The sequence below is a fragment of the Coregonus clupeaformis genome, chromosome 7 (assembly GCF_020615455.1).
Source record: "Coregonus clupeaformis isolate EN_2021a chromosome 7, ASM2061545v1, whole genome shotgun sequence".
In the NCBI taxonomy this organism is placed as follows: domain Eukaryota; kingdom Metazoa; phylum Chordata; class Actinopteri; order Salmoniformes; family Salmonidae; genus Coregonus; species Coregonus clupeaformis.
The window spans coordinates 27443486-27456103 of record NC_059198.1 but is presented as its reverse complement, the minus strand read 5'-3'; positions in this window follow the sequence as shown (position 1 = coordinate 27456103).

Here is a 12618-nt window from a genome sequence, read left to right as displayed (position 1 = left end):
CTCTACCAACTGAGCTACATCCCTGCCGGCCATTCCCTCCCCTACCCTAGACGACGCTGGGCCAATTGTGCGCCACCCCATTGGTCTCCCGGTCACGGCCGGCTACAATAGAGCCTTCCTCATGATCATTGATGCCCCACGAGGTGAGATCTTGCATGGATCCCCAGACCGAGGGTGATTGACCGTCATCTTGAACTTCTTCCATTTTCTAATAATTGCACCAACAGTTGTTGCCTTCTCACCAAGCTGCTTGCCTATTGTCCTGTAGCCCATCCCAGCCTTGTGCAGGTCTACAATTTTATCCCTGATGTCCTTACACAGCTCTCTGGTCTTGGCCATTGTGGAGAGGTTGGAGTCTGTTTGATTGAGTGTGTGGACAGGTGTCTTTTATACAGGTAACCGAGTTCAAACAGGTGCAGTTAATAAAGGTAATGAGTGGAGAACAGGAGGGCTTCTTAAAGAAAAACTAAAAGGTCTGTGAGAGCCGAATTCTTACTGGTTGGTAGGTGATCAAATACTTATGTCATGCAATAAAATGCAAATGAATTACTTAAAAATCATACAATGTGATTTTCTGGATTTTTGTTTTAGATTCCGTCTCTCACAGTTGAAGTGTACCTATGATAAAAATTACAGACCTCTACATGCTTTGTAAGTAGGAAAACCTGCAAAATCGGCAGTGTATCAAATACTTGTTCTCCCCACTGTATCTGCTTTGTTCACCTTGGACAATGTGTTCACAAGCTGATGCTCTGACAGCAGGTGCTTGAATTTGAACCTGAGTGACTTCAAAATGCTTATTGTATGTGTAGGTGCACTTGACTGCACCTCAGGATCAATGGAATTGGTTTCCTACCGAAGATCATCAAGGCTTTGATTTGCTGACCTTCCGTTAAACAAGCGCACATCCTGGTGGATGCCAGTCTTCTTTGATCATCCTACCTTCATGAAATGTCAGTACGCATGCATTATTGACAAGGCTTTTTCCCTCTCAGCCACACATTGGATGAGTAACTATACTCTTGTACATTTAGTTGGGAAAGTTCCAAAAGTTATTGTTAGTAACAGAAAGTCTATCCAAAAGAATGGAAGTTACCGTATACACTGGATCCAACCGATATTCTGGTTCTGATCTGATTGCTCTTAAGTTAGTCAAAACTTTACAACACGACTAGGAAACAGACAGAATAGAACAACATGAAACATCTAAGAAGCCAGGCCTGGCATTCATAGCGGATTTTGAAAAGGTATTTGATAAAGTAAGTCTGGATTTTATATATAAATCCATTTCGGTGAGTCTCTTATTCAATGGGTTAAAGTAATGTATAGCAACCCCAGGTGTAAAATAGTAAATAGAGGCTACTTCTCAGAGAGTTTTGAACTGTCAAGAGGAGTTAAACAAGGGGTATCCACTGTCACCATATCTATTTGTTATGGCCATCGAAATGCTAGCTATTAAATCAGATCAAATATCAACATTAGAGGATTAGGAATCCAAGGCTTAAAAACAAAGGTGTCCATGTATGCCGATGACTCAAGCTTTATATTAAGTCCGCAAGCTAGATCCATGCAACGTCTCATTGAAAATCTAGATAACCATATTACGTGTATATCTTTAAAAAACACACTCCTCGTTTTTCAAATCATATGAGCAAAACATATTTCGCTTTATCTGGGATGCTAAACCAGAAAATATAAAGTGTGCCTATCTATATAATGAATATGAACTGGGTGGACTGAGATGATTAAATATCAAAGCACCAAACCTCTCTCTAAAAGCTTCACTTATACAAAAGTTTTACTTGAACCCAAAATGGTTCTCAAGTAGATTACTAAGAAAAGCTCATCCCTTTTGCATTTTTGCCTTTGTGCAGAAAATAAATGAAACCTTGTTCAAAGTATCTCTCTTTTTCAAACAAGCATTGCAGAGCTGGTTACAATTTCAATTTCATCCCCCAGAAAATATATTACAACAAATGTTATGGTTGAACTCAAATGTGTTGGTTGATAAAATACCTGTATTTATGGAAAATATGTTTGAAAGGGGTATTTTGTATATTTTGTTTTTAAATGATATTGTAAATTGGAATGGTAAAGTTATGTCCTTCATGGACCTATCAGAATTGTATGGGAATGTCTGCTCAATCCAAGATTACAACCAATTGATTACAGCATTACCCCAAAAATGGAGGAGGCAGGTGGCAGCTGGAGGAGGTAGGAAACTGGTCTGTCTGCCCAATATAAAGGATCAAAACTGGCAGAGGAACAAATAGCATAAATAGGAAAGTATACCAGTTTAATTTGAGGACCAGGAGGTTGACATCTGTGCCATACAGATTGCAAAATAGCTGGGAAGAGATTTGTGATGTACCGATTCCATGGCACAGGGTGTATGAGTTGATATACACTACCGTTCAAAAGTTTGGGGTCACTTATAAATGTCCTTGTTTTTGAAAGAAAAGCAATTTTTTTGTCCATAAAAAAACATCAAATTGATCAGAAATACAGTGTAGACATTGTTAATGTTGTAAATGGCTATTGTAGCTGGAAACGGCTGATTATTTATGGAATATTGTCACGAGAATTTCTATCTCAATGTTTCAAAAATGAACTTACTTCCCCCGCTGTAGCCTTCACTTTTCCCTGTGTTTCTACCTTTACCCGCTATTTCCCCAAGAGTGGCCATTAGGTCCTCTGCTCCTTTCTGCTCTTTCTTGGCTCTGTCCTGTCTGTTATTCTGCTCATGATGGATTGCATATCGTTTAACCTCAGCTAGCGATGTCACTCCCCAACCCACCAAGGTCTTTTTAATGGTTTGAGAAATTTCAGGCCTCATTCCGCTTAAAAAGGCTATTTTTAATTGTTGATGATACGGCCCATCTGCTACCTGTTTGCTTTAGAAAAATCAGCATGTAGTAATCTCTGAGATTGTTACATAGTTGATTAAGTTTATCCCGATTCTCTCCGTCTACGGCCCACTGTAAAATAACTCTGTCCCCCCTTCCTGGGGTCCAGTCTCCCTTCACAGCTGCCCAATCCTTTCCTACCACTATCTGTCTCACTGCCCTTTCCAATTCCCCCGTGTTTAACTTAAACCTTGCAGTGAGCCCTTCCATATCTCTCTTGAATCCCTCTATTCCTGTTTTCGGGTGTACCACCCCTTCTACGGCTCGGACCACATCTCTCTGGGTCCATGCCCTGTATACATCTAAGGTTGCCGGGGATCCCTCAGCCCCTGCCAATGAATTGGGTAAGGCTATCATTGGGTGCCGGCCCCCTCCTACTCCCTCATCTCCTGACTCATACTGACTCCCTCCTGAGCTCAGCTCTGAATCCCCACTGGACTTTTGTTGGGGGGTTCAAGTCTCCTCAGGGACCTGGGTCTTCCACCCTTCGGTCCCTTGACCCCCCTATTGTACCCTAGTACTCTAATGACTTTCTTAGCCTTCTCTTTCTGACTTTCTGCTTCTTTCTCTTTAACTTCCTTTTTCTTTCTCTCACCCTCCTCTCTCTTTCGAGACTCCGAGAGCCACACCCTGGCCGTATCTAACCCTTCCACTCGCTCTCTCTCTGCTCTGCCTTTACACACCTTGTGCATCTGTTTTACCATGGATTCGAGTTTGTCTGCGTCCAGACGTCCCTCAAAACCATAACTCTCCAATAATTATTTTATCACTCTAACTGAATTGTTAGGTATTAAATTATTTTACAATTTTTCTTTTAATAATTTATTAGATCTTTAATTAATTTCTTATATGTTTCTTCCTCAGAATAGTCAATTATAATTACTTACTTTCTCACACAACCTATTTTTGTCCCTGTCTTTGGGATTTATTCTTAGATGTGACTTTTGAGCAAATATTAAGTCTCACACAAGATTATTGGTTAACACTATCGGTAACTTGGAGTTTGTACTTAGACAAATTACGGCTCCAATTTCATGACTTGGAGTTTGTACATAGACAAATTACGGCTCCAGTTTCATGACTTGGAGTTTGTACTTAGACAAATTACGGCTACAGTTTCATGAAACGGATAGAGTTACTGCTAATCTACAGTTGTTTATGACTTATAATATTCTATTTCTCACACATACTATTTTAAATTCCGTTTACTTGATATTTATTGATGATCCCAGACCGTCTCACTATCACACTCTCCTCCCTTGAAGTTTCACCCCCGTTTTCTATTTATCTAGAATACTGGCGCGGGGTTTTCTCTAGATAAACGTCTAAAAACGCTAAAGTTTACTCCCTTCTTGTATACTTTTGACAATCCTTGATGGTCTCAACACAAGGCTAGTTTATGTTTGGTAATTGCCTCTCTACCTGGAGTCTATTTCTCCCCCCCCTCCCCCCTCCCCCCTTTGCTATACCACTCGTATTTTATACTTATCTAGAATACTGGCGCATTGGGTTTTCTCTAGATAAGCGTCTAAAAACACGATGGCAAGACTTCCGCGAGGATTTTGGTAATCATTCTCTGTCCTTTACAAGAATTACAACAGTTATTGCAAGTTCAGATAATTTTCCCCAAAACCCATGAATAAAGACTACTGACCTTATTCTTGTAGCTGGGACTCAATTTGGTTGGATATCGTCACCGTTTCTGTTGTTTCCAGATTGTCACCGGCCTGTATTGATCCCCCAATCTCAGAGGGCAGGTCTTTGTCTATACGGATGTATCATCCGCCCGTGCACGGTTTTCGGTGTCCCCCGGAACGACAGAAGACGGATATTGATATCCGGCTCGAAGGACCAAGCTGTCACGAGAAATTCTATCTCAATGTTTCAAAAATGAACGTAATACTCAGTCTGTATCCCAGAGGTTTTAAATCTCTAATAATCAGACCAAGTCGCCCAGCATACAATCATCAGGTTTTATTCATGAGAACGTTCTCCCCTTGATTGGGTGCACATTCATTTTTATACACACACGTCATCAGTAAAATAATCCCACCCCGCTTTAGGCGGGCTGTATTTTCCCATTGTACACATAAAAATCATTGTCATATTCTGCAACATGTTCCCTAATCTCCTCCAAGCCTAATGGTTTTCTTCCTCCTTGGGTGGGGGGGCCTACTTCCTGTTATTAGTTATCACAAGTTGTCTGTAGACAGTTCTCCTTCCCCTTCATTGTCTGGCCTACCTCCTACTCATATTGCTAAACAGTAACACAATGTCCTAATCTTAACTTTGTCCTACGCACACACACTACTAGTTTACAGTTTTATGATTCCAACACATTTCACACAGTTGTCTGACATACTATCAATTTTTTCTCTTCCAATCATAACACTTCTGGTTAGGATTTTCGTTACGATCTTCATTAAAAATATAATACACTAGACATTAAAAATAGTCTCATTCAATTGATGTTCCTCAGGTTTGGAATCTTCCGCATCATTCACCAAAGCAGGAGGATATAGGTCATCATTCCATCGATCTGAGTTTGGAACAGGTCCACACCTCACCATCTGCAGGGATACTGCCTTTTCCAAAGACCTTAACACAAGACCTCGCACACACGGGATTAAGCAGCATCCACATAACACCAAACTGAACATTCCCACCAGAACTGCCCCCACCACTGTTGCCACAATCTGTTTCCATTTTACAAACATGTTATCAAACCAATCAGTTAGTGAGTTGTCAATGCCAGAGTTCTCATCCAGTTCGTTTGCCAGCGTGGTGAGTCCCTGGAGAGCCTTGGTCACTGACCCGTCAGGTGCTGTATTATTGGGCATGAAAGTACAGCACATAGATCCAAACAAAACACAAACCCCGCCCCGTTCAGCCAAAAGCATATCTAAAGCTATTCTATTCTGCCATGCCATTAAGCTAGTTGCCAATGTCTGCTCAGCCAATCCCTTTATTGCATCATGAGTGTGGTTAATAAACCTCTGTTGGTTATAGTAGATGTAGTTTATCCAATCCACATTCTTATTAATTGTTGACCACCAGAAAATACTTGATTCAAAACCAGCTGCAATCTGATTCGTAGCTTTGAATTCTTCTGGAACCCCTCGAGGTACTCCTATCCCATCGATATACATCATCTCATCAAAGGATCCTGGGAGGAGGTCTCGCCTTCTACGTGACAACCCACCAGTTTCTGACATGTTGGATCGTTTGATGAGAGTGAAAGGCATTACCAGCTGGGCCAACGCACAGGTTCCGGTCCAATTCGCATGTAGGTTAGGCCATAGTCTGTTACCACCACACAACCACCAGATGTCAGCACGGGCCTGATTTTGGTTCCTAAAATCCTCTGGCTGCAACAAAGAGGAGAGATTGGTCATGGTCTCTTTAGTTGTGACATTCTCAGTGTGGGAGCAGGAGCTAAGATGCCCTACCCCATATCCTATCTTGTCAATCCTAGAAAAACAATAATAAGATTCCCCTGAGACTTCAAACGGAGGTAATCTAGGTCGGGGGGACTTCGTTACCGGGGGATACAGATAGTGCAAGTTAATACAAGACTCCTTCACCACATTCCCAGGTGACTTGAACAATTTACCTATGCAAGATAAACCTGACGGAGAGTTAAGGCCCGTCAAGGGGAACGGAGTAGTGGTTAATCTAGGTTTAGCTGTCCCATAGGCATAACAGTCCTCTTGGGACATAGTTCTTACCGTATACTGTATCCATTCCAACCATAGGTTTGGATCCCTATACCCAGTTTCCACTTCTACTACTTCCTTCAGGTCTATAGTTTGCACTATCTTCACCACGGCCCCAGTCTCACTCACCTCAGTTGAAGGAGATATTTCACTGGTCGGGACTGTAACATCCGCTTGGTTGATCTCTACCCGGAAAGCCACTAATGGATCTTCACAACATTTGCGGTCAAATCCAATATACCACAAACCCACATCAGTAGCCTTTACCTGTTTTAGCGTGATTCGGACTTTCAGACAGTACTTACCATTGTATGGGTCGCACTGTCATCCCTGGTAATTCCCTACTTTCACGATACTCCACCTGTCCTTGTACTGCGTATGGAGATTCACATATCCTCCCCTCTCGGTATGAGCAACTACATGATCCCAGGATGTACATGGTGACATACATATATACCTACCGTCCCTTACAATATTACCAGCCAGTAGTCCCCAACTCCCCAACTGGTCCGCAAAAACCTCAAAGGTGATGTCCTTTCCTACAGTAACTAGTACTTCCCCTTTCCCCACGTCAAGCTGCCTTTTCTGCCTGCTCTTACCTTCCTCGGGCATGTCCTTACTGACTTGAGTTAGGTTAACTACTACTTCTGGCGGGTCGGGCGGGTTTGAGTGTGCTAGGAGTATGGCCCCCAAAATCAGACAGCTACCTACCGCCAGGAGACCTGTGAATCCCCACCCTCGCCCTGCGAACATGTCACACGCCAGAGGCCAACCCATTGCTTTACCTTCTATCGAACTCACACAGGGATGATCAGACAGGGTAGGGGAATCTTCATTAAGGAGCCAACCCCCGAGCCCTAGTGGTGATCGGTTCTTTCTCCTAACTCTGTGTTTGTTCGTTGGGTGTAGCTGGGTTTACCTTTTTTGCAGTGTGTTGGATCTTTCGGCGATTCTTACAGCGAAGGCCATCACCAACAGGACCTGATATGGACCTTCCAAACGGGGCTGCTTCCAGTCTTTCTTCTTTAAGGATTGGATCAACACCCAGTCACCTGGTTGGATAGAGTGGGTTACCTTCTCCTTTAGTTCTCCTGTGAGGCACAAAATCTTTGACATATGGGTTTGGTTAACGAACAGTCTCCTCATATGTTCTGCCAATGTGTCTTCTGCCTCTATGACTGCCTGTTCTAGTCTACCTAACTCGGGAATTCTATATGGTCTCCCAAAAACTTTCTCGAAGGGGGATAACCCATCTTTATCTGGGGTTACTCTAATGGTGATCAACACTATTGGTAGGCATTGTACCCAATTTCTTCCCTTCACTCCGTGATAACTCTATAAAATCACTTTCCAATTGCTGAACTGGATATTTTGCCAGGGGATATTCCCCCCTGGGGTGCTCTCTGTCTACCTTGGTGATTATTCTGTACACAGATGACACATCTGGAACACATTTTTTTTTTTTGTAATTCGTTATACCCTAGGCCACAAAGTGTTTCCTAAGTGTTTCCTAAGTGTTTCCTAACCTGTTCCTGCTCTACCAAAGCTTTTCCTAACCTGCTCTACCAGTTTTCCTAACCTGCTCTACCATCCCCCCTGTTGACACATGACTCTACCCATGTGTCAATATTGCCACATATCTAAACAATCACTTAGGTAATATTGGTAAATTATCCTTATGCCACATCCCCTCCTGATTGACTGCTCCTAGCTTCTCCCATTTGGTCACCATTGCATTGGTGCCCTCAACTGACTCTCTTTGTCAGTAAGTCTGTATTGATGTTTACTTCCTCTTTCAGATGTAGCTGTGTGGGTATCTGTGGTTTGAGGCCTGCCTTTTTCGCTTCCTCCTCTGATAAGGCTATGTCTGTCAAATCCGGTCTTGGCAACACAAGTTTCTCAGATTCCGTTACACAATTATGTGGGCTGCCATCCTATTGTTTAATAAATCCAGAACTTACGAAAAATGTTTACTACGCCATCAGCCTAATAGTAAAAACTATCTCCCATTGTTCAACGTGAACTATCTGCATAACTCACTGTCGTATAACCAAACTATTCAGACATCCATTTCACATTACCCTCTGCTTCGTTTACTAAATCCTAGCATTAGTAGATTCTATCCACACACCACCAAAATGAATAATATATTTGCATACACGTAACTAGAAAGCATGAATTTAATACCATTCTTGCTTAACCAATGCAAATCAACATTTCTCATCACCCAAGTTCTATTACTTTTTTCACACAGGAAATCCTCTACAATCTCTACCCTCATCTAAATGTACCACGGGAATTGAATTGGCTCTCCAATTCAATTTCCGACGATACCTATCCGTGGATGGGCTGTGCTGATCTCCATTCACAATGTTGACCCAATCAGTGATCCTCTTACCCTTGGATACCCACTGGCCCATGTCTTTCCAGTCCTCTGCTGGCTCCTTTGCTAGGGACACATGTGGGTTCCATTTCTCTCTTAACAGTCTCTGACTTTGGGGCCCTAGTTCCACTTCCACTGCTGTGTGGGTGTTGTCATAGTGAAACCATTTTAGTGCTACAGTTCTTTCTGTGGTTTTAAATAGTGCTTCCTCATAGATTGAATCTGGACCTGGTTGTTGGTTACACCAGAGAGTACAGTGTAGGTCATCGGGGGACATTTTGGGGCCTGGTACCACATCATCAGCAAGTTCCATTAAGGTTTGGGGAATATCAGTTACCCCCCCTTAACAAGTCTTGACTATATCAGTAACATGGTGCCTTCATTCCCCTCACAGTGGGAGCGACAGCCACATTCAATTTTGTCATTACATCACGTCCTAGTAAGTTTACCGGACACAGCTTAGATATCAGGACGGGTATGGTTGTTTCTCCTCCTGATTGGTCATGTTTTAGGGTTATTGGGGCTGATAACCTTTCGACAAATTGATGACCAGAGGCGGATCGAACTATAATTTTCTCCCCATCAATTTTTACTCCCTCTGGTATATCTGCTGCACAGATTGCTGTCCTGCAGGCCCCTGTTACCCATTACTGTCAATGTCAAATAAGGTTCTTGTTCCTGTTGAAGTGCTAAGTCAATAGTAGCCAATTCAAACACCTCACAATTTTGATCAATGGGTTCCTTAGTCTCCCCCTCACTAGAATCTACTCTTCCTCCCTCAAGGGCTAGTCACTCCTCATCTTCCTCTTCCTCATGCTCAAAGCTGGGGAATGGACGTCTGTTAGGCTTCTCTCTTTTTTCTTTCTTTCCTTTTCCTTTAGGTTTGCATTGAAGAGAGTTATGGCCTGTCTTACCACAGTATTTATATGGGGCCTCACACTCTCTGGCGAAATGCCCTCCTTTGTTACAATTGAAGCACCTACTTCCCCCGCTGTAGCCTTCACTTTTCCCTGTGTTTCTGAACTGAAGATCTCATACACTGTATTGTGTATTTGTCCTCTTGCTCAGTTGTGCACCAGGGCCTCCCACTCCTCTTTCTATTCTGGTTAGAGCCAGTTTGCGCTGTTCTGTGAAGGGAGTAGTACACAGCGTTGTACGAGATCTTCAGTTTCTTGGCAATTTCTCACAAGGAATAGCCTTCATTTCTCAGAACAAGAATAGACTGACGACTTTCAGAAGAAAGTTCTTTGTTTCTTGCCATTTTGATCCTTTAATCGAACCCACAATTGCTGATGCTCCATATACTCAACTAGTCTCAAGAAGGCCAGTTTTATTGCTTATTTAATCAGCACAACAGTTTTCAGCTGTGCTAACATAATTGCAAAGGGGTTTTCTAATGATCAATTACTAATATACAAATACTCTTTATTTTTTTAGGGGGTAGATTTAATATTGCAGATAGATTGTAACTTCCATCAATGTAATTGTCTGCATCACTTCCAATCCCCTATATGTTTTTTTTTCTCACAAATATATATATATATATATATATATATATATACAGTGAGGGAAAAAAGTATTTGATTCCCTGCTGATTTTGTACATTTGCCCACTGACAAAGAAATGATCAGTCTATAATTTTAATGGTAGGTTTATTTGAACAGTGAGAGACAGATAACAAAAAAAATTCCTGAAAAACGCATGTCAAAAATGTTATAAATTGATTAGCATTTTAATGAGGGAAATAAGTATTTGACCCCCTCTCAATCACAAAGGTTTCTGGCTCCCAGGTGTCTTTTATACAGGTAATGAGCTGAAATTAGGAGCACACTCTTAAAGGGAGTGCTCCTAATCTCAGCTTTTACCTGTATAAAAGACACCTGTCCACAGAAGCAATCAATCAATCAGATTCCAAACTCTCCACCATGGCCAAGACCAAAGAGCTCTCCAAGGATGTCAGGGACAAGATTGTAGACCTACACAAGGCTGGAATGGGCTACAAGACCATCGCCAAGCAGCTTGGAGAGAAGGTGACAACAGTTGGTGCGATTATTCGCAAATGGAAGAAACACAAAATAACTGTCAATCTCCACGGCCTGAGGCTTCATGCAAGATCTCACCTCGTGGAGTTGCAATGATCATGAGAACGGTGAGGGATCAGCCCAGAACTACACGGGAGGATCTTGTCAATGATCTCAAGGCAGCTGGGACCATAGTCACCAAGAAAACAATTGGTAACACACTATGCAGTGAAGGACTGAAATCCTGCAGTGCCCGCAAGGTCCCCCTGCTCATGAAAGCACATATACATGCCCATCTGAAGTTTGCCAATGAACATCTGAATGATTCAGAGGAGAACTGGGTGAAAGTGTTGTGGTCAGATGAGACCAAAATCAAGCTCTTTGGCATCAACTCAACTCGCCGTGTTTGGAGGAGGAGGAATGCTGCCTATGACCCCAAGAACACCATCCCCACCGTCAAAAATGGAGGTGGAAACATTATGCTTTGGGGGTGTTTTTCTGCTAAGGGGACAGGACAACTTCACTGCATTAAAGGGACAATGGACGGGGCCATGTACCGTCAAATCTTGGGTGAGAACCTCCTTCCCTCAGCCAGGTCATGACAATGACCCAAAACACACGGCCAAGGCAACAAAGGAGTGGCTCAAGAAGAAGCACATTAAGGTCCTGGAGTGGCCTAGCCAGTCTCCAGACCTTAATCCCATAGAAAATCTGTGGAGGGAGCTGAAGGTTCGAGTTGCCAAACATCAGCCTCGACACCTTAATGACTTGGAGAAGATCTGCAAAGAGGAATGGGACAAAATCCCTCCTGAGATGTGTGCAAACCTTGTGGCCAACTACAAGAAATGTCTGACCTCTTTGATTGCCAACAAGGGTTTTGCCACCAAGTACTAAGTCATGTTTTGCAGAGGGGTCAAATACTTATTTCCCTCATTAAAATATACACATACATACATACATATATACACATACATATACATTTCCTTTAAAAAAATATATTTCCTTTTATTACTTTCCAACCCCACCACCCCTTCCCTAATTGGAGTAAACAAGTGAACAACAATGCTTAGGCCTTTACTTCCAGCTTATACATACTATATACATTTTATGGACACAGTCAATTTTACAATCATTCTATTTTGTTTGTTTTTACTCCTGAACTTCCTCTACCCTCAACCTCTCCGATCATTTTCATGACGTCCATCCGGTTTGCTTCTATATGCCATATCTTTCTAACTGTGCTCTTTCACAAAAGCTCTCAACATATAACCTATATACTTATTACGGACACAGTGTGCTTACATTATTAGTTATCTTGTTGTTATTAGTTGTTGTCAGTTGTTATTAGTCCCATCCTTCAACTCCATTCAACACCACCCATCTATCTCTTAACACCATCCATATTTGATTTCTATTTGCCATATATTTTTCAAATGTACTGTGATGTTTTACAAAAGTTCTGAACCTTTCTATTCTTATTCTTTCTACAGATTGTAAATTGAAAATAAACTTTTTTGCTAAAAGTATTATTATATTATTGATCGATTGACTATGACTTTTCAGATCACCCAGTAATGCTATCTGCAGGGTTA